General features: G+C 43.4%; 1 non-coding gene across 1 annotated transcript; it reads left to right on the forward strand.

Annotated features, from left to right (window-relative positions):
- The first annotated feature begins 749 nt into the window (after positions 1 to 749).
- LOC138247493 (U5 spliceosomal RNA) lies at positions 750 to 865 on the forward strand. The gene has a single exon (XR_011194530.1). It is a non-coding gene; the product is annotated as a U5 spliceosomal RNA (small nuclear RNA).
- The last annotated feature ends 7,271 nt before the right edge of the window (positions 866 to 8,136 follow it).

An 8,136-nucleotide genomic window follows, 5' to 3' on the forward strand; every position in this document is an offset into this window, starting at 1 on the left:
CATTGATAAATGCTTTACATTTCTACCTCCTAGGGGCGGTTTTGATACCGCCTTGGCCATCAACCCTGTTACATGGATAATTGCGCTTTTGTCAGTACGTTTGACTGAGAGCAAACTTCTTTTTCCTTTTGTGTCTGTCCTTCGTGCTGATGGCAGCTGTGTCTCTTTGAATGGGCTCACTTATGTCAACTGTTTTACTTTTTATTTTCAGTTTATATGGCAAGAAAAGTCCAGTTAGGAATTTGAAACACTAATAGCTCTAACTCATTCCTCTTTGTCAATACTTGTTTTGTTACAGTAGCTAATGCAGCCTTATAAGCTTCAAGTGCAAAACACAGTGGCTCATTCATTGTCTCTGAAAGAATAGCAACGAGCCAGCGATGATGCTTTGAGGTAGGTATATAAAAATGATCTTCTTGGGTGCCACTGCTCCTCACAAAAGCCCATGTGAGGCACCTTTCAAATTGGAGCCGACATTACGACTTGAGCAGGGAAACTATTGTGGTGCAGCTTTTCCTGTCACGTGACCTATGACTAAATTTACATACCCATAATTCCGTGTCACTTCTGAGTCCTCCTGTTGTTTCTTTATGTGTCAACAAGTGTTTTATCAATTGACCGGATTACAACAATTATTATAAATTGGTTGTATTATAAAGGGTTTTCTAAGATGAACTTCATAAACTAAATCACCCTGACAGTCTGTAGAACAGTGCTTCCTGGCGTCACAGATGGCAGCCATGAAACATATACTCTGGTTTCTCTTCAAACCAAATAAATCTTTAACCTTTTACCAAAGATTTCAGTGGAGAAGAACATTTAATATATTCACTCAATTTTTGAAAGCCCTGCCAAGTGCAGGGTTGCCCTTATTTAGTAAACTAAAGTATAACTATATAGTAAACAGATTGATTATTTGCTGGTTCCTCAAGTGCGACAACATTCTTTTGTTATCCGTCAACGCGCTTTTAGGGAATGATTCTTACTGTGACGCAGTTAACCTATAGCCCATTTACATGACATATAAGAAAGACACATGCTACACAAAAAACACCCTTATCATCCGAAAGGATCCACTACCATGTGGGAAGCAGCAATATATAACAACAGGTAAGGAAAGATCAATTGGTAATTGAAACATGTAATTGGTATCCAATCTGGGTTTTATTTCTGGATCAGCTCTTGCTTCTCCTTTTCTCATTGATTATTGAGATTTTATTCAAATCCCCTCAGACTTAATTGTAAAGGTGTGTTAAACGTATACACTTACAAACGTGTGTATATGTGTGTAAAATGTACGTATATTTATATCATCCCACGGTCTAACGGACGATTTTGAAACTGGAGAATAAAGTTCAAATCCAGCACAATTAACCTCCTGTGATCCTGGGAAAATCACTTAATCAACCCTTGCCTAAAACCCACAGGCAATAGCAAAGCCAATAGGTCATACTTATGCAAGATCTATTGGCTTTGTCTATGATATTTCTTTGACATGTACAGCAGCGTGACTGCTATGCAACATGGCTGAAAGTAAAAAAAGATTTTTTAAAGTGCTATGGCACGGTCAACGCTTGCTCCATCATAGCGGTTTTTATTTTATTTTCAACCATGCTGCGCAGCAGGTGTGCAGCTGTACAACATGGCAAAAAAAGATTGCGAAAGCCAGTAGGTCTCGTATAGGTGAGACCTATTGGTTTTATCAATGCTTTGGGAAGAAAGCGATATGATGAGGATAGTGATGAACATGTCGAACTTCTTAATTAGGTCGAGCGCGCAAACACTTCGACCTGTTGTAATCTATCTGTGGGCTTTTAACCACGCCCACCTCACGCCCATCACTATAATTGGTTTATGGCCTTGCCTTTCAAAAATCCTTTCTTATCATTGGTAAATGCTTTACGTTTGTCCCTCTTTAGGGTGGTTTTGTTACCGCCTTGGACACCAACCCTGATACATGGATAATTGCACGTTTGCCGATATGTTTGACTGCAAGCAAACTTCTTTTTCCTTTTGTCTCTCTCCACCACCTCCCTGGAGCCTTTATTTTTTTATTTGCGGAGTGCCCCGCTGCCCTGGGGACCGCCACCTCCTCAGGGTTTTTTTTAAAACTATGTGGGGGGTCCATGGCCCCCCTTGCCCTGGGAACCGCCCCCTCCCAGGGCTTCTTATCAAATACACGGGCCCCCTCGTGCCCCAGAGACCACCACCCCTGGGACAAAGTGTAAAAAAAACAGAAAAGGGGTCCCCGGGACATAGCTGTTTGCTGTGGCTTGGCTGCAGCCACGCCAGAGCAGAAACTCTGTTGTTTGATAGTGGGGCCTTGAAAGCAGGTCCCACTGTCAAACAGCATATCTTTCATCTCTGTAGGGAACAAAGATGAAATCCTTCAGCAAGCACGGAGCTTCTGTCAAAGCAATGGTTTTACTTTTTTAAATGTAAAAAAAATTAATAATAATATAATTAAAAAAATATATATATAGAGACTATGGGGAAACCCTTAAGGCTTCCCCTACATTGCCAGATAGACCGTAAAGGGCTTTTGATTAGTTTATTTTTATTTTACATAAATAATTAGAAAGCCCTTAAAGGGCTAGAAAAAAAAAGTTTAAAAATAGAAACCCCCATAGCTCAGTGTCAAGGTCACAGACTTTCACACTGAGCTATTGGGGTTCGAGTCCAGCTGGACTAATTTCCATATTTTTTTCTGTTTAATAAAAACAAATTATTATATTTTAAATATATATATATATATATATTGGAGACAAATAACTAATTCTAAGTATATCGGACATCAAAGCCTTAAACTCTCTCTCCCTCTCACTTTCTCTCTCTCTCTCTCTCTCTCTCTCTCTCTCTCTCTCTCTCTCTCTCTCTCTTTCAATCAATTCTCCCACTCACACACCCAATCAGACACTTATGCACCCATTCACAGACCCACTCAGACACTCATGTAGCCACTAACAGACTCACTCAGACCCTCATGCACTCACTCACAGCCCAAGTCAGACCCTCATGCACCCACTCAGACAGTTAAGTACTCACTCTCACACCCACTCAGATGTCACACACCCACTCACACCTTGATGCACCCACTCACAGACCCGCGCGCATACTGACACACGCACTAACACACTGATGTACGCTCACACCCAGACAGACACTTTGACAGCCACCCATACCCCAAGATAAAGCCTCTCACACCTATTTTCACACCCGCAGAGGCCGTGGCTAACTTCCCCTGTGCATGAGCAAAGGGCCATGCACAACATCGGGTTCGGTTGTTGGCCGCAGGGACTGGCTGCAGGCCAGCTCTTGCGGGCAACTCCTTTGCGCTGTAGAAGGCAGTGCATGGTGCAAGTTTGGGTGCGTATAGGGGGTTGGTTTCAGGGCTGTGGCGCAGACCAGGCCCTGTGGCCGACCGCCGTCGCTCACAGCCTAACGCTGTGTACGGCAGTGGTTGGATTCACGTATAGCAATTAAAATTACTATACGTTAAAAAAAAACATAGAAATTCACTGAAAAAAAACAACCGTTACAGGGACGTTATCGTTAGGTTCTGAATTCACTCGTACATAACCATAGAAATTCAGCAGTTATAGTTAAAGTTATTTCAAGTAACTAAAACACGCGCCCTAAGGTAACTATAACTATAACTCGTGCCTTTGTCATGCACAACGAATTACTCCACATATTATATCATTGATGACATATTCTGTGCCATCTTTTATACTCTCAATGCAATATTTGCAATAAACTTATTGATGAGAACTCTAGCTATAACTGCTGAATTTCTATGGTTTTGTAGGAGTAAATTCAGAACCTAACTATAACGTCCCTGTAACCTTATTTTTTTCAGTGAAAAATAAATAAATTATATATATATATATATATATATATATATATATATATATATATATATATTTGGGAAGGGGGGAAGGGGGCCGCGTGACACCCTCCATGAGCTTCTTTAGTCCCTGGGGACCCCATCCTCCAGGGCTGTGTATTTTTTAAGGGGAGGCGGGCCATGTGGCATGCTGAGCCGTTATAGGCCCTACTGAGGTGGCCCCAGGAGGTGGGGTCCCCGAGGCCATTACTTCCTCAGAGAGAGGGACTATGTAGCCCTCCCCCCTTTTTTATATATTGTCCCCAGACATGTTCTCCCCCGGGCCTCTGGAGGCTCCAGGTACAGAGCTGCATGGCCCTCCTCCTCATATAAACACATTTTAGCCCCAGGGGAGGGCTCACCGGGCCTCTGGAGGCTCAGGGTGGACATGCAGCCCATACTTCCTTTCATGAATACAGCTGAGGTGGTGTGCTCCCCGGGACATGTACAAAATATTTTTTGCTCCCAGGAGAGTCTTGCAGAATTGCAACATTTTATTTTGCTAATTTGTTCTACTGTTTCGCCCGGGGGAGGTCTCTCTGAGTCCTATGATGGTTGCCAGCAACATTTGTCTCTTGTTGCTGGTAGCTAATCAGAGTGCTCGCTCTCGCTGGAGTGTGACTCCATCAGAAGCAAGATGACCCAAAGTAATAAAAGCTCCCTGGGTTAATTAGAATGCTCTCTTTTTAAATGGCTGCTCCAGCGAGAGAGTCTCAAGACTCTCGCGGACACAATTGTCCAGATATATAATTATTTTTCACCCTTAGTTCCTCAAAACCTACTGAACAGATTTACACCAAATCCCAAAAAGCATAACCTGTGGACCAATATTTAACTTTCTTGCAAATTTGGTGTAACTCTGTTCAGCACTTTGGCTGTAGCCTTGTCTAAAGGAGTCTATGAAAATGCATAGAAATATTGTGTTTAGGGGCCCCCCTTTTTTTTCTTGGCCCTCTTGATCACATTGAAACATACCAACAAACACTCTTTCTATGGTCAATGGAAAAGCAGACCTAACTGTAACTACCTAGTGGTGATATACATATGGAACAGAAACATGATAGCAAGTGGGAACTCATGACATTCTATGTAATTGATCAGGTACTAAAATCAGAACGCGGTGGTGACAGAGAAAAGAAATTGCGTCAACTAGAATCCAGACATATACTTGATATCCGATCTCTCACCCCGCTAGGTTTAAACCAGGATGAGGAGTTATTTGTACACCTATAAGAGATGTCATAGCTCATAAGATGTTGCCATTCATTTATTTTATGTCATTTCCACCAATTGATAAGATGCTTTCTTTCCCGTTGTCATTTGTCAGATAGACATACAATTTTGGTGCTATCAATATAAATTGACTGAAGGAATAATACCCAAACATTAATTTTCTTCCATCAGAGGTGCAGGATTTAGCGAGGGCCTTGTTTAAAAGAAACTTTGGGGATTGTGCTATTGTAGGTAACATGCAATACATGAATATGAATCCAATGTGAATATAAATTAAAAACTAATGAGGGCCCCTATATTTTGTTAACACACCTCAGAAATTGTTTTGAAGTCTCCATTAGTCGCTGAAACAAGATTTTATGACATATATTTAAAAATAATTTGATTTAATGAAATGCTATAAACTACATATACCAGAATGCAATGTGGAACTCAGTGAAAAACACCTTGGATTGTAGTCAAAACACTGTTACAAATTGGTAAATATGTATATAGAAAAACGTTTAATTTTTCTTTGTTAAAGTATATATATTTAGTGATGTTATGGAGTAACTCTTGATAAGTGGTGTAACTTGAGTATTTTTTCTGTTACTTTGGAGTACTTTATTTTAAGCGCCGAAATTAGCACACAGGAAACACCTGTGAACAAGGTCTGGTGAGACCGAAACGCGTCAGGGGATTCCTGTTTGTTTGTTTATGATCTCACTAATGTATTAAAAGTTAAGGTATTTTTGGCACAACGACAGAGTGCGGTTTTCTCTTGCTAAAACAGAAAGAGAATCTTGTTTTTTGAAAATATGGTTGTCCTGCCTCAAACCAGCACCACCGGAGAATTAAGTGCGCCGTAACACGCAGATCAGGACATCTTTTCTTATATATATATATATATATATATATATATATATATATATATATATATATATATATATTAAATGAGGCTTGAGATGGTTGTTGCCTCTGATTCCTTTGCAGAAAACAGGACACCACCAGAGATTCTGGCATCTCTGTGACTTAAGTGGGGCCACGACTGCAACAGCCCCACTGAAGGTATTGAACTTTACTCAGTAGGTGCCTTGCTTGTAGCACAGGCATGGCAAATATTTTTTTCTTGCTTTGAAGAAACAAACTCACAGAGCAGGAATTTATTTCTTAAAAAGAAAAAAAAACTGTGGACATTTTGTGTGTTTCAGTCATTTCCTACCCAGGACTGCTATGCCTTGGACAGTAGTCCCAGGTTGCAAGATCTAGTGACACAGAAGATACATTGGGAAAGATTCACAAAGGGTCTCCTCAGTTGTGGCAGAGGCTCTGTTGTTGTGGTGGAATCTCTGCATGGCACACTGCAGAGATTCCGCCACAAGTGCAGAGACTCTGCCATGACTGTGGAGCCTGCACCATGACTGCGGAGACTCTTTGTGAATCTGGTCTATTGATTTCATGTGTATAGAGCAACAGGAGGTATTTCTAAGGTATTATGGTTCTTATGTATAAGTCACATTGGTTACCTGGTGAGTAAATGAGTTTACATTTGTGCTTTTCAGAATACATATTGGCCCTCATTACGACCCTGGCGGTGGGTGATAAAGTGGCAGTAATACGGCCAACAGACTGACGGTAACTATCGCCAAATTATGACCATGACGGTGATATCTCCTAAAGACAGACAATGTACCACACCGACCACCAGGGCGGAAATTAGAGTCACCACGGCTGTAGCCGCCTACAGCCAGGTAGAAGACAAAGTACCGCCCACCATATTTTGACCCTTCAATCCGCCACCTTTTCCAGGGTGGTACCAACGCCATCAAGAGCCTGGCGGAAACAGAACACAAAAGTCAAAGGACTAGCCATTGGTGACACAGGGAAGAACCACGCCGCCATGGAACCCGAACTGCATGTTTTCCCGATGATCGTCTACGTCATTCTCCACCACCAACACCAACACCGGCGAAGACGACGACGACGGTGAGTACAGCTGCCTAGCACACAAGTGAGGGGAGGAAACGAGAGTGACACACACACACACACACACACAACACACACCTCACACACACACACACACCCCACACACACACACACCATACACACAAGCAGATGCACAAGATAATCAATTTGTCCACGATAATCGGCAAAATAATGCAAGGACAACAGGAATTGATTACTGTGATTGTAATAAGTGCAACATCAAAAATAATAAGTCGATGTGGCAATGCAACAGATATGTACAAAAAAGGGACACTGCCCAGTCCATAGTTCACAGAGGCCACGTGGCTACAGGGCAAAGTCCAAGGCCCCACTCAATTCCTGCACCAATACTGCAGGGGCATCAGTTGTCAAATAGGCAGGCACCTCGGGGGGGCACCTCAGCCGGATGCGGAAACAAGACAACTGGTTCTGGAGGGGCCAACATGCCCTGTGGTTGGTCCTGGGGAGTGCAAAGCCACAGTCTCTCGAGTGGGTGAATACCACACTTGTTCTGGAGGGGGCAACATGCCCTGTGCTTGGTCCTGGGGGTTCAAGGCCACAGTCTCTCGAGTGGGTGAATACCCCACTGGTTCTGGAGGGGCTAACATGCCCTGTGCTTGGTCCTGGGGAGTGCATGGCCACAGTCTCTCAAGTGGGTGAATACCACACTTGTTCTGGAGGGGGCAACATGCCCTGTGCATGGTCCTGGGGAGTGAAAGGCCACTGTGTCTCAGGTGGGGGAATACCCCACTGGTTCTGGTGGGGGCATGCCGCACAGCAGCCCATCAAGGTGGACTATATGGTGTTCGCAGGCGGTGACAGCTGCACTGTGGTGGTGGTTGCGGGAGACTCCTGCTCAGCCCTTGCACCCTCCGATGGCTGCACTGTGCGGGTGGTTGTGGGAGGCTCCTGTTCACCCCCTGCACCCTACGATGGCTGCACTGTGGTGGTATTTGTGGGAGGAACCTGCTCACCCCCTGCACTCTCCGATGGCTGCACTATGGTGGTGGTTGTGGGAGGCTCCTGCTCAGCCCCTGCATTCTCTGATGGCT

The sequence above is a fragment of the Pleurodeles waltl genome, chromosome 7, assembly GCF_031143425.1.
Source record: "Pleurodeles waltl isolate 20211129_DDA chromosome 7, aPleWal1.hap1.20221129, whole genome shotgun sequence".
Taxonomy (NCBI): domain Eukaryota; kingdom Metazoa; phylum Chordata; class Amphibia; order Caudata; family Salamandridae; genus Pleurodeles; species Pleurodeles waltl.